The 15,070-nt window shown below is 38.6% G+C and overlaps 1 pseudogene; it reads right to left on the minus strand.

Annotated features, from left to right (window-relative positions):
* Positions 1-3,934: 3,934 nt before the first annotated feature.
* On the minus strand, positions 3,935-14,820 carry LOC127422133 (carotenoid-cleaving dioxygenase, mitochondrial-like; annotated as a pseudogene).
* Between the last annotated feature and the right edge of the window lie 250 nt (positions 14,821-15,070).

Raw genomic sequence — 15,070 nt, forward strand, 5'->3', positions numbered from 1 at the left:
AAACACCTGCAAAGGTTTCCTGAGCCTTCAAAATGGTCTCTCAGTTTGGTTCACTAGGCTACACAATCATGGGGAAGACTGCTGATCTGACAGTTGTCCAGAAGACAATAATTGACACCCTTCACAAGGAGGGTAAGCCACAAACATTAATTGCCAAAGAAGCTGGCTGTTCACAGAGTGCTGTATCCAAGCATGTTAACAGAAAGTTGAGTGGAAGGAAAAAGTGTGGAAGAAAAAGATGCACAACCAACCGAGAGAACCGCAGCCTTATGAGGATTGTCAAGCAAAATCGATTCAAGAATTTGGGTGAACTTCACAAGGAATGGATTGAGTCTGGGGTCAAGGCATCAAGAGCCACCACACACAGACATGTCAAGGAATTTGGCTACAGTTGTCATATTCCTCTTGTTAAGCCACTCCTGAACCACAGACAACGTCAGAGGCGTCTTACCTGGGCTAAGGAGAAGAAGAACTGGACTGTTGTCCAGTGGTCCAAAGTCTTCTTTTCAGATGAGAGCAAGTTTTGTATTTCATTTGGAAACCAAGGTCCTAGAGTCTGGAGGAAGGGTGGAGAAGCTCATAGCCCAAGTTGCTTGAAGTCCAGTGTTAAGTTTCCACAGTCTGTGATGATTTGGGGTGCAATGTCATCTGCTGGTGTTGGTCCATTGTGTTTTTTGAAAACCAAAGTCACTGCACCCATTTACCAAGAAATTTTGGAGCACTTCATGCTTCCTTCTGCTGACCAGCTTTTTAAAGATGCTGATTTCATTTTCCAGCAGGATTTGGCACCTGCCCACACTGCCAAAAGCACCAAAAGTTGGTTAAATGACCATGGTGTTGGTGTGCTTGACTGGCCAGCAAACTCACCAGACCTGAACCCCATAGAGAATCTATGGCGTATTGTCAAGAGGAAAATGAGAAACAAGAGACCAAAAATGCAGATGAGCTGAAGGCCACTGTCAAAGAAACCTGGGCTTCCATACCACCTCAGCAGTGCCACAAACTGATCACCTCCATGCCACGCCGAATTGAGGCAGTAATTAAAGAAAAAGGAGCCCCTACCAAGTATTGAGTACATATACAGTAAATTAACATACTTTCCAGAAGGCCAACAGTTCACTAAAAATGTTTTTTTTATTGGTCTTATGATGTATTCTAATTTGTTGAGATAGTGAATTGGTGGGTTTTTGTTAAATGTGAGCCAAAATCATCACAATTAAAAGAACCAAAGACTTAAACTACTTCAGTCTGTGTGCACTGAATTTATTTAATACACGAGTTTCACAATTTGAGTTGAATTACTGAAATAAATGAACTTTTCCACGACATTCTAATTTATTGAGATGCACCTGTATCTGATACTAAAGTTTTTAAACGGATTGGGTATCAGTCCGACAAGCCCAATCCAAATCCAATTCTGTGTGCTATCATGGTCATTAAGGTTAAACTTCGAAAATGGCATAAAAGAACCATAAAAGCAACTTTAAAGTAGTTCATATTACATTGCATTTTATTCAAAGTCTCTTGAAGATACATAATAGCTTTGTGAATCTCAAAAGGCAGCGTTTAATAAATAAATATATAGTCTGCATGCGCAGCACGCTTCAGTAAATGAGCAGTGCTCTGTTGTGTCCCGTTATTGTGCAGGCCGATGACACATTGCTGTTAAATATAAAAAGTATATTTAACAACTGTGAACTAGCCCACACACAGATACTCTAAAGTCACCGTAGTCCTGGAGTGTTCCGTCAAAATAAAAGCCCCAGGGTTTTAAAGTTGAGAAATTACAACTGAAATACATTACTATTGTATACTACAATTCCAATATGTATTATTAATATTGTTGTTATTATTATTGTTAATATTAATAATAATGTTTTTTATTAATATTTATATTAAATGTAAATAATATTTAAGTTGACTGGGTTCCAAAAAAATAACTGTGACTGAAAAGTGGACTGATATCCTATTACAAATGAAGGCAACAACAAAAACAAAAAAGAGGTCTGAATCAAAGTCAAATACAAATGAAAAAAAAAAAAGAAATGTGTAAAGAGAACTGGCTTTATCCAGTAGACTATTTAAAATAAAGATTTTCTTAATAGGCTACACGTAAAAAAAAATAAATAAAAAAAATCCTGTATTTTATAATGAAATAATGGGTAGTTAGAAGTTTTTGTTTCTTTATGTATACAGTTTAAGTCAGAAGTTTACATACACCTTAGCCAAATACATTTAAACTCAGTTTTTCACAATTCCTGACATTTAATCGTAAAAAATATTCCCTGTTTTAGGTCAGTTAGGATCACTACTTTATTTTAAGAATGTGAAATGTCAGAATAATAGTAGAGAGAATGATTTATTTCAGCTTTTATTTCTTTCATCACATTCCCAGTGGGTCAGAAGTTTACATACACTGTTAGTATTTGGTAGCATTAACTATAAATTGTTTAACTTGGGTCAAATGTTTTGGGAAGCCTTCCACAAGCTTCTCACAATAAGTTGCTGGAATTTTGGCCCATTCCTCCATACAGAACTGGTGTAACTTAGTCAGGTTTGTAGGCCTCCTTGCTCGCACATGCTTTTTCAGTTCTGCCCACAAATTTTCTATCAGACTGAGGTCAGGGCTTTGTGGTGGCCACTCCAGTACCTTGACTTTGTTGTCCTTAGGCCATTTTGCCACAACTTTGGAGGTATGCTTGGGGTCATTGTCCATTTGGAAGACCCATTTGCAACCGAGCTTTAACTTCCTGGCTGATGTCTTGAGATGTTGCTTCAATATATCCACATAATTTTCCTTCCTCATGATGCCATCTATTTTGTGAAGTGCACCAGTCCCTCCTGCAGCAAAGCACCCCCACAACAAGATGCTGCCACCCCCATTCTTCACGGTTGGGATGGTGTTCTTCAGCTTGCAAGGCTTACCCTTTTTCCTCCATAAATAACAATGGTCATTATGGCCAAACTGTTCAATTTTTGTTTCATTAGACCAGAGGACATTTCTCCCCCATATGCACGCAAACTGTAGTCTGGCTTTTTTATGGCAGTTTTGGAGCAGTGGCTTCTTCCTTGCTGAGCAGCCTTTCAGGTTATGTCAATATAGGACGTGGTACCTTCAGGCAACTGGAAATTGCTGCCAAGAATGAACCAGACTTGTGGAGGTCCACAATTTTTTATGAGATCTTGGCTGATTTATTTTGATTTTCCAGTGATGTAAAGCAAAGAGGAACTGAGTTTGAAGGTAGGCCTTACAATACATCCACAGGTACACCTCCTATCAGAAGCTAATTGTCTAAAGACTTGACATCATTTTCTGGAATTTTCCAAGCTGCTTAAAGGCACAGTTAACTTAGTGTATGTAAACTTCTGACCACTGGAATTGTGATATAGTCAATTGAAAGTGAAACAATCTGTTGGTAAACAACTGTTGGAAAAATTACTTGTGTCATGCACAAAGTAGATGTCCTAAACGACTTGCCAAAACCATAGTTTGCTAATATTAAATCTGTGGAGTGGTAAAAAAATAAAAGGAGTTTTAATGACTTCAACCTAAGTCTATATAAACTTCTGACTTCAACTGTCAGAGGGGGTACTCATATATATATATTTAAAATAAAATAAGAAAAAGAGTACCCCAAATCAGTTGGAAGTACAAATATTCTAAACTGATTGAGAAAAACAGCACCACTGGTATCGGATCTGGATCAGCCGATACTGAGAGTTCAGGTATCAGAATCGGATCGGGAGAGAAAAAAATGGTATTGGTGCATCCTTAGTATTCATTTTTATAGTACATTTCAAAGATGTAACATTTTGACAGCACTGAAATAAAATGTATATCAATCTATATAAGCCAATAGATATCAAGCACCTCAGAACACTCTTCAGTCTTTACAAGAAAATTTCACCATAGGACTTTTTATTAAAATGATCCTCAGTTTGTAGTTTGGAAAGCCCCATGAAAACCATACGGAATGTTGATATGTATTTCAGCACAACCCAATTCTTCAAATGTTTTTGCATCCAACACCAGAAGGAATGTGCTCTTGTCCTAGAGAGATAATTACTCATTAGTCTGGCTCTATTTGACTAACTGTTGAAAAAGACAACAAGCATTTGATTGCTTACCACCTAGGAATGTAGCATGCTGTACCTGATTAGGGGTGATGACTACTGACAGAATGACCCCATCATCCTCCTCTACAGCATCAGGTGAAGAGACAAAGATTGGCTCTGAAGGATACAGGCCTGCATGTTGCCACATCTGTGTGACTGTCATAAGATGATTAGTCATACTGACTCACAGTAAGAGTTCCAATTACTACAAAATTTCTGCTTATAAACCATACACCCTTATCTAACCTTCATTTGTTTGCCTTGAAGGTCTATTTTAATGAGAGAGTCTCCCACCAGGTGTCCGAAGCCGCATGCATAGTAGTAACAGTAGTGGTGGGTATTGCACTTTGAATAGTTGATTTGTGGGAATTCTAGACATCCATATTCATGAAGATCCTCACCATGAAGATCTTCATGTGTGCAGAACACCTGTACAAATATACATGTACATGAAAAAACTTCTATTAGATGTTTTTCGAGTGGAATTCAGGTTAACCACATGAACCGACCTTGTTCTTGTCTGTCTTAATGGCTGTGGCAGTGCTGTTCAGGCGTGTGTTGAGATTTTGCCCACAGGGTGTGTCGCTGTCCACATTCAGTGGTAGGATAAAACGGCGGGGGAATGCTTTGCACATGGTGTTGTACACCTAGTAAAATTACCATGTAATTAACCAGCAGTTATATGGAACCACTTAAAGTGATGTTTTCAGGAAGAACAAGATTTTTTTAAGGTTTTACCTCATCTAGAGCATTTCCAGACTTTTTTAGATTCTGAATCATGTAGTTGTTGAATGTCTGGCCATCATCAGAACAGCACATATCCATGATCAGGAAGCTGTTTTCTTCATAACAGTTTATCTGATGGAAGGACGACAAAGGCTTTGCATAATATTTAACGAGGCTCAGCTGTAAAGTAAAAATAAAGTACAGAATCATTCATTCATGCTTTGGAGGGAGCCAGATCTAAAGTTTTTCAAGAAATTAAAGGGAATGTTCTACCAAAAATGAAAATTCTCTCATCATTTACTCACCCTCATGCCATCCCAAGATTTTTTTAGAGGAATATCTCTGCTCTGTTGGTCCTTTCAATGCAAGTGAATGGTGGCCAGAACTTTGAAGGTATGAAAAGCATATAAAGTCAGCATAAAAGTAATCCATACGATTACAGTGGTTTAATACATGTCTTCTGAAGCGATCCACTTAGTTTTTGGGTGATAAATAATTTTTCACTGTACATCTTGCCATTGCAGTCTCTAAACAAGATCATGATTTCAAGCTCGATCACACTACCTAGTGCTTGACACATGTGCAGAGCACTAGATGAAGCTATAGGATGTGTAATCAAGCTTGAAATCATGATCACAAAGGAGACTGCTTCAAGATGTACAGGGAAACATTTTGGTCCTTTCTCACCCAAAATCAACTGGATCACTTCAGAAGAATTGGATTAAACCACTGGAGTCTGATGATGGATTACTTTTATTCTGACTTCATCTTCTTTTTGGAGCTTCAAAGGCCTAATCACCATTCACTTGCATTGTATGGACCTACAGAGCTGAAATATTCTTCTAAAAGTCTTCATTTGTGTTCTGCAGAAGAAAGAAAGTCATACACATCTTGAGAGAATTTTCCTTTTTGGGTGAACCCTTTAAAGGAATATTCTGGGTTTAATACAAGTTAAGATCAATCAACAGCATTTGCAGCATAATGATGATTATCACAAAAAATAATTTTGACTCGTCCCTCCTTTTCTTTAAAAAAAGAAAAGAAAAAACTCAAGGTTGCAGTGAGGAACTTACATTGGAAGTGAATGGGGCCAATTTTTGGAGGGATTGAAGGTAGAAATGTGAAGCTTATAATTATAAAAAAAGCACTTACAATAATTCTTCTGTTAAAACGTGTGTATTATTTGAGCTGTAAAGTTGTTTTAATTGTCGTTTACTGGGATTACAGGGTTTATAGCATTTTGTTGTCAGGTCAAATTTGTAAAACTGGCTATAACGTTACACAGAAAAGGTTAGTAAGTGATTTTATCACACTAAAATCATGTTAACATGCATTTTGTGTATATCTTGTGGCTATACTTTTGAAACAGTGGGTATTTTAATGTTACGGATTGGCCTCATTCACTTCCATTGTAAGTGCCTCACTGGAACCCAGATTTTTATTTTTTTAATTTTAAGAAAAGTTGGGACGAGTTGAAAATATTTTTGTGGTAAGCAGCATTATGCCACAAATGCTCTCTTTTAAGCTAAACTTGCACTGAACCTGGAATATTCTTTTAAAATGTCTTAGGGTAGTTGTACAGTTTCACACAACAAAACCAGTCTGCAGATTTGACCTTTCCTGTGTGCTTATTGATTATGTGAAAAACCGTGTTTTGTTTGGGGTCCCAATATACACCATCACTAATTCCTTTTCCACACAGTTTGCCTGTAACAGTCTTCAAGAGGTCCATTTTGATTGGCTGCTCGATGAATAACACATAGTTCTCTGACATGGACATGCAATAACAATGTAAATTCTCAAAGTCTTGGTTGTCAATTTGTTTTAAAAATTTGTTCAAGAACAAATATATTCACCAGTGACAGGATTTGAGCACCATTTACTTATCAAAGTTATGATAGTAGGATGGTTTGGACTTGTCCTCAGAGGGGATAGAGCAAACAACTGTGGCTCCTTCCAAGGTATCTTCTGCATTTTCCTTCTTTGGGGGCACTTTTATTATATTGTAGAAGGTACCTGAGAATAAAATTGAGAGTTCAAATATTAAGTTTACTTTTAAACACTACCTATATTTGTATTTTTTTAATGAGGACGACTAAGAGGTAAACTGCCAACAAACCTTCAGGAGTGTAAGAGTTGCCCATGTTGTATGTGGTTCCATAAGGACCTACATGGGGGTGAGGTGTGGCTCCATTAACAGCAATGAATTTACTCCAGTCCACCTACAATGATTTTCACATTTCAGTTGGCATATTCCCCATAAAATCTTATTTTTAAATTGTTAATACATAATTTTTCCGTACCTTTTCTTTTGTTTCAAGTGTCTTTGGGTCTATTTTGTGCATGAAGTTTGTCTCTGTGCTGACATAGTAGTCTCCTTAGGAAGAGAAAGTTACTAAGTTTGCTTATCAGAACATATTTAGACCAATTTAATCAGATCCAAAGAATTTACACTCACTTGGTAGCTCAAAGCGGGAGAGGAAGCGCTGGAAGAAGTTCTTGCAGGGGTCTGGCATTGCAACCGTGCCAAATTCAGACACCACAATGTGGTTATGCTCAGTGTTTTCCCTGTAGGAATCACTGTTCAGGAAGCGGCTCATATATGTCACTTTTCCATCCTCAATTCGGAACTGATGCAGAAGTGCCATGCCATCAAACCAGTGGTTGAAGCTTTGGGGCAAACGCAATTGCTCATTTATTTTCCTGTGATGATTCCCTCTTTGAATCACTTTTATATCGCAGCGGCCATATAGGAATATTCCGGGTAAAATGCAAGTTAAACTCAATCGACAGCATTTGTGTCATAATATTGATTACAACAAAAGAAATTATTTTTACTTACCCCTCCTTTTCTTTAAAAAAGCAAAAATCTGGGTTCCTGAGAAGCACTTGCAATGGAAGTGAATGGGTCCAATCCGTAAACGTTAAATTACTCACTATTTCAAAAGTATAGACAAACAATGTAAACAATATGCATGTTAACATGATTTTAGTGTGATAAAATCGCTAACTAACCTTTTTTATTTAAAGTTATTGCCAATTTTTCAACTTAATGACAATGTAATGTCAACAAACCCTAAAACCACTGTAAAATTTACAATTTTAACAACTTTACAGGTCAAATAATAGATGAGTTTTAACAGAAGGATGAATGTAAGTGCTTTTATACTGTAAAATTATAAGCTTCACATTTCTACCTTTAAAACCTCAAAATATAGGCCCCATTCACTTCCATTGTAAGTGCCACACTGTAACCTCGATTTTTGCTTTTTTTTTTTAAAGAAGGGACGAGTCAAATTTTTCAGTAATGTTTGTGTTAATCAACATTATGCCAGAAATGCTGTCGATTGACCTTAACTTGTTTTAACCCCTGAATATTCCTTTTGTGACCATCAGCGGCAGGAAGCAATGTCGATAAATGGAAAAAATTACCATGATCTATGCAATGTCCAAGGAAAAGTGTATACAGGTCTGAAATCATCACAAATACTGCCAAATTGACTTGATTTGATGATTTATCTCCGTACACCGGTGAGTCTGATGTGTGACCGGTGAGTGTCTAACGGTACATCAATGTAAACATCTCTTATTCAGAAGTCACACATGTTTTCCTGTTGTTTGCTGGTCTGATTTGGTCAAAATATTACAAAAGACTGTGATGATCCCATCAGTCACGGCTCCGGTGAGTTTGTCGGTTTGTTTTGTATGTTTTGTCATTTTCTCTCCCTCATGTCTCACAGGCTCGGCCAGCATGCATGATTGGCATTTCCGTGGGAACACTGATTGTTCCCAGGGGAATGCTGATCATGCCACTGATTAGCGTGCCGAGCAACACCTGTTCTCCCCTAATTCACTCCCTTCTTAAACCCATCGTGTTCTCAGTATCTTTGCTAGATTGTTGTTTGATGTTGAGTACTAACCTCACTCTCTCTGCCTAGTTGGTCCTGTCTCATGTATCTGTTGGTTGCCCGCATGTCGGGTGTGTGGTTGCCTTCCAGTATTGCTGTGTGCCAGCTGGTCTTCCATGGAGGATACCTCGTCTCTGCTCACGTGTCGGGAGTAAAGTTCGCTCATCTCTGCTGGCCGTTCTTCTGCATCTCACTAAGCTTCAACGGAGGATTCTATGAATCTGTTCCTGACTTCTGCAATACAACACACTCTACATGGATTACCCCTTGCGCGACTACGACACACGCCATTGGAGATCACATCCCGCTGCTGCAGCTGGTGTCGGGAGTTTCTACATTCCTCAACCCAGTGACTGCTCATTATTACTGTTAATAAATCCTTTGAATTGTTCCTCTGCTCTTGGGTCTGTTTGTCGTTGTTACACCGTCTGCAGTGCTGGGTAGTATCTGATTACATGTAATTTGGATTACATAATCAGATTACAAAAATAAAGTACTTATAATTGGATTAAATTACATTTTAAAATACTCCTAATCAGACTACAGTTACTTTCTCATGGATTACATGATTACATGTTAATTAGGCATCGGCAGTATGTGTTCATTATATGGAATTTTTCTCTTTATTAAATCTTTTATATATTTCACTATGATATACAGTACATTCAGTAACTGAAACTAAGTGTTTTTGGAAGAGTGCGGGAGGGTTGTCAAATTGCACACAGACCTGATACTCATTAGCCAGGTGACGAACCATTCTTTTTTTTTTTTTTTTCTATTAACATTTTTTATTGATTCCTTTATTAACACATACAAGCAAGAACATATACAAATAGAATCAATACTTAACCCCCTCTATTACTACCCCCCCCCCCCAGTCCTACCCAAAACAACATCCCAGTGGTCCCACATAATTATAGACACACAAAAACAAATATTAAAAAATAAAATAATTAATAAAATATAATTATTCACACACAAACTCTACATCTCTCTCTCCACTGTCCCTCCCTGAGAGCCCTCCAAAAATGTTCCCATAAACAAGTCCAAATTACCCAATCCTCTAGATACCCCTTCTTCAAACGCTGCCACCCTCCCCATCTCTGTACACCACTCTAGAAATGATGGCGCTCCGTCGGACTTCCAACCCCTTAAAATGACTTGTCTGCCAATCATAACACTTGTTAAAACCCAATTGTTTTATAAATTTGTCCCCCAAATTTACAGCTCTGTCACCCAAAATACAAAGTCTGGGGCAAAGCAAAACTTGAGTGCCCAAAACATCAAACAAATAGCTCTGCACCTTCATCCAAAAATCTTGAATCTTAACACACCCCCAAAAGGCATGAGTTGTGTATCCAACTTCTGATTGACAATGCCAGCAGTTGGGTGTGTCTTTAAGACCAAACCTATATAATCTAGAGGGGGTCCAGTAAAATCTATGTAGAATCTTAAATTGCATAAGGTGAACCCTTGCATCTCTAGATGCAGACTTGAAATTGTTTAGAATCCTAGTCCACACTTCTTCCTCCAATACCAAATTCAAATCTTTTTCCCATAATCTCTTGATAGAAGCTAAAGCTCCATCCCCCAGACACCGAACCAGCAGGGAGTAATACACTGATGCCTCTTGACCTTTTCCAAAAGCAGTAATCACCTCTCCCAAAGCATCTGCCGCTTTAGGGGTGTGTGTGTGCTACTCCCAAAAATAGTACAGAGCATGTGGCGCAGCTGTAAATACCAATAAAACTGAGATCTGGGAATCCCAAAATGATGACCCAGATTCTCAAAAGATCTCAACACTCCACTCTCATACAGGTCGCCGAGTGTAACAACCCCTCTCACAATCCACTCTGACCAACAGAAAGGGGACTTATTGAAACATAATTTTGGGTTCAGCCATATGCTTGAGGCAACATTTAAATAAATGTCCAAATTAAATACTCTTGGCCACTCTTGTCCAAATCATGTGCAAATGTGAAATAACGGGGTGTGACTTAACTTCTCCGGTTAGTTTAATAGAAAGACTTTGCAATGGTGAAATAGGGGCAAGGACTTCCTGTTCAATAGAAAACCAGGGAGGGGCTCTTTCAGGTGGAAGCGACCAATGAGCCAAATGCCTGAGACCGAACGCGTAATAATAAAACAAAATCTTGGGTAAGCCTAACCCACCTTTGTCAATCAGCCTATGTAATTTGTTGGAATGTAGTCTGGGACGTTTACCATTCCAAATGAAGGACTTTGCTATGCTATCAAATTGCTTAAATAAGAGAGGGGACATCTACAGGGAGAGACTGTAGCAAGTAGTTGAATTTTGGAATACGATTCATTTTAATAACATTAATCTTCCCAATCATCGATAAATGTAATGAAGCCCATCTGTCCACATTGCTCGAAAACCTTTTTATTATAGGGTCAAAATTAACTCTAACTAAATCAGACAAATTTGCAGGGAATAAAATACCCAAATCCTTAATGCCCTGTTTGGGCCACTGAAAGGCACCTGGCTGGAAAGCCATTACTGGGCAGTATGCTGTCAGAGCCAAAGCTTCAGATTTAGACCAATTGACTTTGTCTCCCGAGAACTTGGAAAAGGAATTAATAATTCTGTGGAGTGCAGGCATAGATCTAGTGGGGTTGGAGACGAATAATAAAATATCATCTTCGTAAAGTAGAAGCTTATGCGCCATACCTCCCGCCTCCACCCCTGGAAAATCATCCTCCTTTCTTATGGCAGCTGCTAATTGTTCCAGGGCAAGACACAACAATAATGGGGAAAGAGGGCAACTCTGCCGAGTGCCCCTATCCAGAATAAAATAATCTGAAATTAGTCCATTTGTTTGTACCGCTGCAACAGGGTGTCTATAAAGTAACTTAATCCAACCAATGAATGTACTCCCGAACCCATACATTTCTAAAATCTTAAAAATTGAATCCCATTCTACCATATCAAACACCTTTTCGGCGTCAATTGAAATGGCAGCGACCGGAGACTGATCATTCGCTACTGACCACATGATATTAATGAAACGCCTGATGTTATCAGAAGAGCTGCGACCCCGAATAAACCCCACCTGATCTATATGTATAAGAGATGTCATAACCTTACTTAAACGATTAGCCAAAATTTTGTACAAAATTTTTACATCTAGCTGGATCAGAGAAATTGGTCGGTAACTTTTACACTCGCTTGGATCTTTGTCCTTTTTAAGAATCAGACTGATCCGGGCTTGTGTCATGGTTGGAGGAAGCTTTCCGTTCTTTAATGATTCTGTATAAACTTCTAACAAAAGTGGAGCCAGTTCTGTAGCATAAGATCTAAAAAATTCAGCAGCAAAACCATCTGGCCCCGGAGCTTTGCCTGTAGGTAAGGCCTTAATTACCTCATCAAGTTTCTCCAAGGTTATCTCAGAATCAAGACAATTTCTTTGCTCAGTCATCAGTTTAGGAAGTTTTAATGGTTCCACAAAGTTTTTAATATCTTCATCAGTAGACGAAGACGTAGAACTATAAAGATCAATATAGAATTCTTTAAAAGCATTATTAATATCAGTGGCCAAGGTAAATATTTCACCACCAGCAGATTTCACTGAGGGAATGGTAGAAAAAGACTCTCTCTGCTTTATATATCTAGCCAAAAGCTTCCCTGCTTTGTCCCCTGACTCAAAGTATGACTGTCTTGCCCTGAATAACCAAAACTCCACTTTCCGTGACAAAACAGCATTATATCTATATTTCAGTCCAGTCAATTCTCTGAGGCCATCAGATGACATTCTGCGCTTCAGCTCTGCCTCTGCACTTTTAAAATTCTCTTCCAACTCCACAAGTTCTCGTGCTTTGGATTTTTTGGTGAATGAGGCATACTGTATGATCCGACCCCTAAGAACTGCCTTAAGTGTCTCCCAAGCCATGCCCACATAGGATACTGAGGACCAGTTGATCTCCATATAAACATTGATTTCGGTCTTTAACATTTGTTGGAAATCAGGATTTTGCAAAAGGGATACATTAAAGCGGCAACTATATGAATTCTTTTTCTCCGTATGTGGCAACATCTCCAAACTCACCAGAGCGTGATCCGAGACTAAAATGTTTCCAATTGGGCAATCCGCAACAGATGAAATGAGGGACTTAGATTTCAAAAATAAATCTATTCTAGAATAAATCTTATGGACTGATGAAAAAAATGTATAGTCCACACCAGATGGGTTCAGAAGTCTCCAAATATGTGTAAGACCAAGATTTTTACACATCCTGTGAAGCGTCAGTGTTGCTCTAGGGGGCTTACACTTTTGCTTCACTGTGATCAAGGACTGAGTCCATCAAGAGATTAAAGTCTCCTCCCAATATTATATCATGAGGGGTGCAAGCGGCTTACAACATCCCTTCAAGATCTATAAAAAAGCCCTGATCATCAGCGTTAGGTGTGTAAATATTAGCCAAAATCAACGTTTGCCCCTGAATTTCAGCTAAAATAATAATGACTCTTCCTAATTTATCTTTAATCTGTTTGAGAAATTTGAATTGTAGATGTTTATTAATCAATATAATGACTCCCCTGCTCTTACTTGAGCCAACACTAAAGAAAACATGTCCACCCCATATCTTTCCAAATTTTTCAGCTTCCTGCGGGGAAAGATGTGTTTCTTGAAGAAACACTATATCATATTTCTTACGCTTAAGAAAATAAATAACCTTCCTTCTTTTTATGGGGTGCCCCAACCCATTCACATTCCATGTGGAGAGAGACAACTTATTCATATTAACATTTGACATTTTGACATATTGATATAATAAAAATAAATAAATTGTGTGTCAAAAACAAGATTATACAGACCACATTCCCCATTAATGCAACAATCAAACCCCGATCTCCCCCCCGAACCAAACAAACAGAAAAAAGAAAAACGTGCGCATTAACCCCGCGCACGACAGCACCAACCGGCAACAATCCCTTAAAACTCAAAGTCCATGTACGCCTATGAGAGCCCCTGCGATAACTTTGCCATCGGATTGCTCAAGTCCGGTGCTTCTATACAAATTTTGTAAGGCAAAATTACATTACAGAAAATACTTTGTAAAACAGACCCCAGCCAACAGGCAGAATAACAGAAAAAACATGTTAACTCATTCACAGAACTGTCTCGAAGGTGTGTTCCTCCACAAAATAAACTCCATCTGATATAAAGCCGTTCAGTTTCCTCGGACAGACAAGCAATTGTTCAGTGAGCCAGCTGTTATGAGTTCAGCGGATGACATAATCATTCCAATATCCCGTAAAAATACTCAACAAAACCGGCATCCTGGTTCCTCGGATGATCAAGAGCCAAACTAACTCGGGAAGCCGCAAAAAAAAAAAAAAAAAATCACCATAACTTACTCAGCCCGTCAACTTTATAAAAGACGTCCTTTATGTGAGCATGTAGATATTTTGCGGTCATCCAAAGTGTCCATTCTCGATCTAGCCAGGAAACTTCAGTGTAAAAAAGATCTTCTGTCAATGCAAAAGTTTCTTGGAGTCATGCCACAAAACAAACTCCAGCCGCTAGGCGGAGCCAGCGCAAAAAGAAACAAAAATGGCACCCAGCTTCCTCAGATAATAAAGTCACTTAACCACGAGTCAGTCCACCAATATAAGAAACATCAAATGGCTTACTCCAATGTATTTATAAAGGAGAGTGCCTGTTCTGGACATGTAAATACTTTGCGACCATTCTTCGTTTCTATTCTCAGTTTGGCCGGGAACATCAGAACAAACGAGATCTTTTTCTGTTGCAAGAGTTTCTTACATTCCTTGAACCGATCGTGTTTCTCTCTTGTCGAATTCGCAAAGTCTGGGAACAAGAAAATATTATGGTTCTTCCAAGAAAGCTTCCCTTTGCTCCTCACCTGGCGCAACATGAGATCTTTATTGGATGATCTCAGAAATTTGGCCAGAATGGATCGAGGCCTATCTCCCTCACCAGATCTTCAAGCTGGGACTCTGTGAGCTCGCTCGATTTCCAGCTTGTGGCCTGTTATGTCGGGAAGAGCTCGTCTAGGAATTTCACCATATCTCTGCCCTCTTCATGCTTAGGAATTCCAACATACAATAACAAGTATGTTATTCCTTAAATTAAATTTTCCTTAACATTAAATTTGCAAAAAAAAAAAAACCTAAAGGACTCTCAGATTGTGAGAAACAAGATTCTCCGGTCTGATGAGACGAAGATTGAACTGTTTGGCCTCAATTCCAAGCATCATCTCTGGAGGAAACCAGGCACCTCTCATCACCTGCGCAACCCAACGGTGAAGCATGGTGGTGGTAGCATCATGCTGTG

The sequence above is a fragment of the Myxocyprinus asiaticus genome, chromosome 31, assembly GCF_019703515.2.
Source record: "Myxocyprinus asiaticus isolate MX2 ecotype Aquarium Trade chromosome 31, UBuf_Myxa_2, whole genome shotgun sequence".
Taxonomy (NCBI): domain Eukaryota; kingdom Metazoa; phylum Chordata; class Actinopteri; order Cypriniformes; family Catostomidae; genus Myxocyprinus; species Myxocyprinus asiaticus.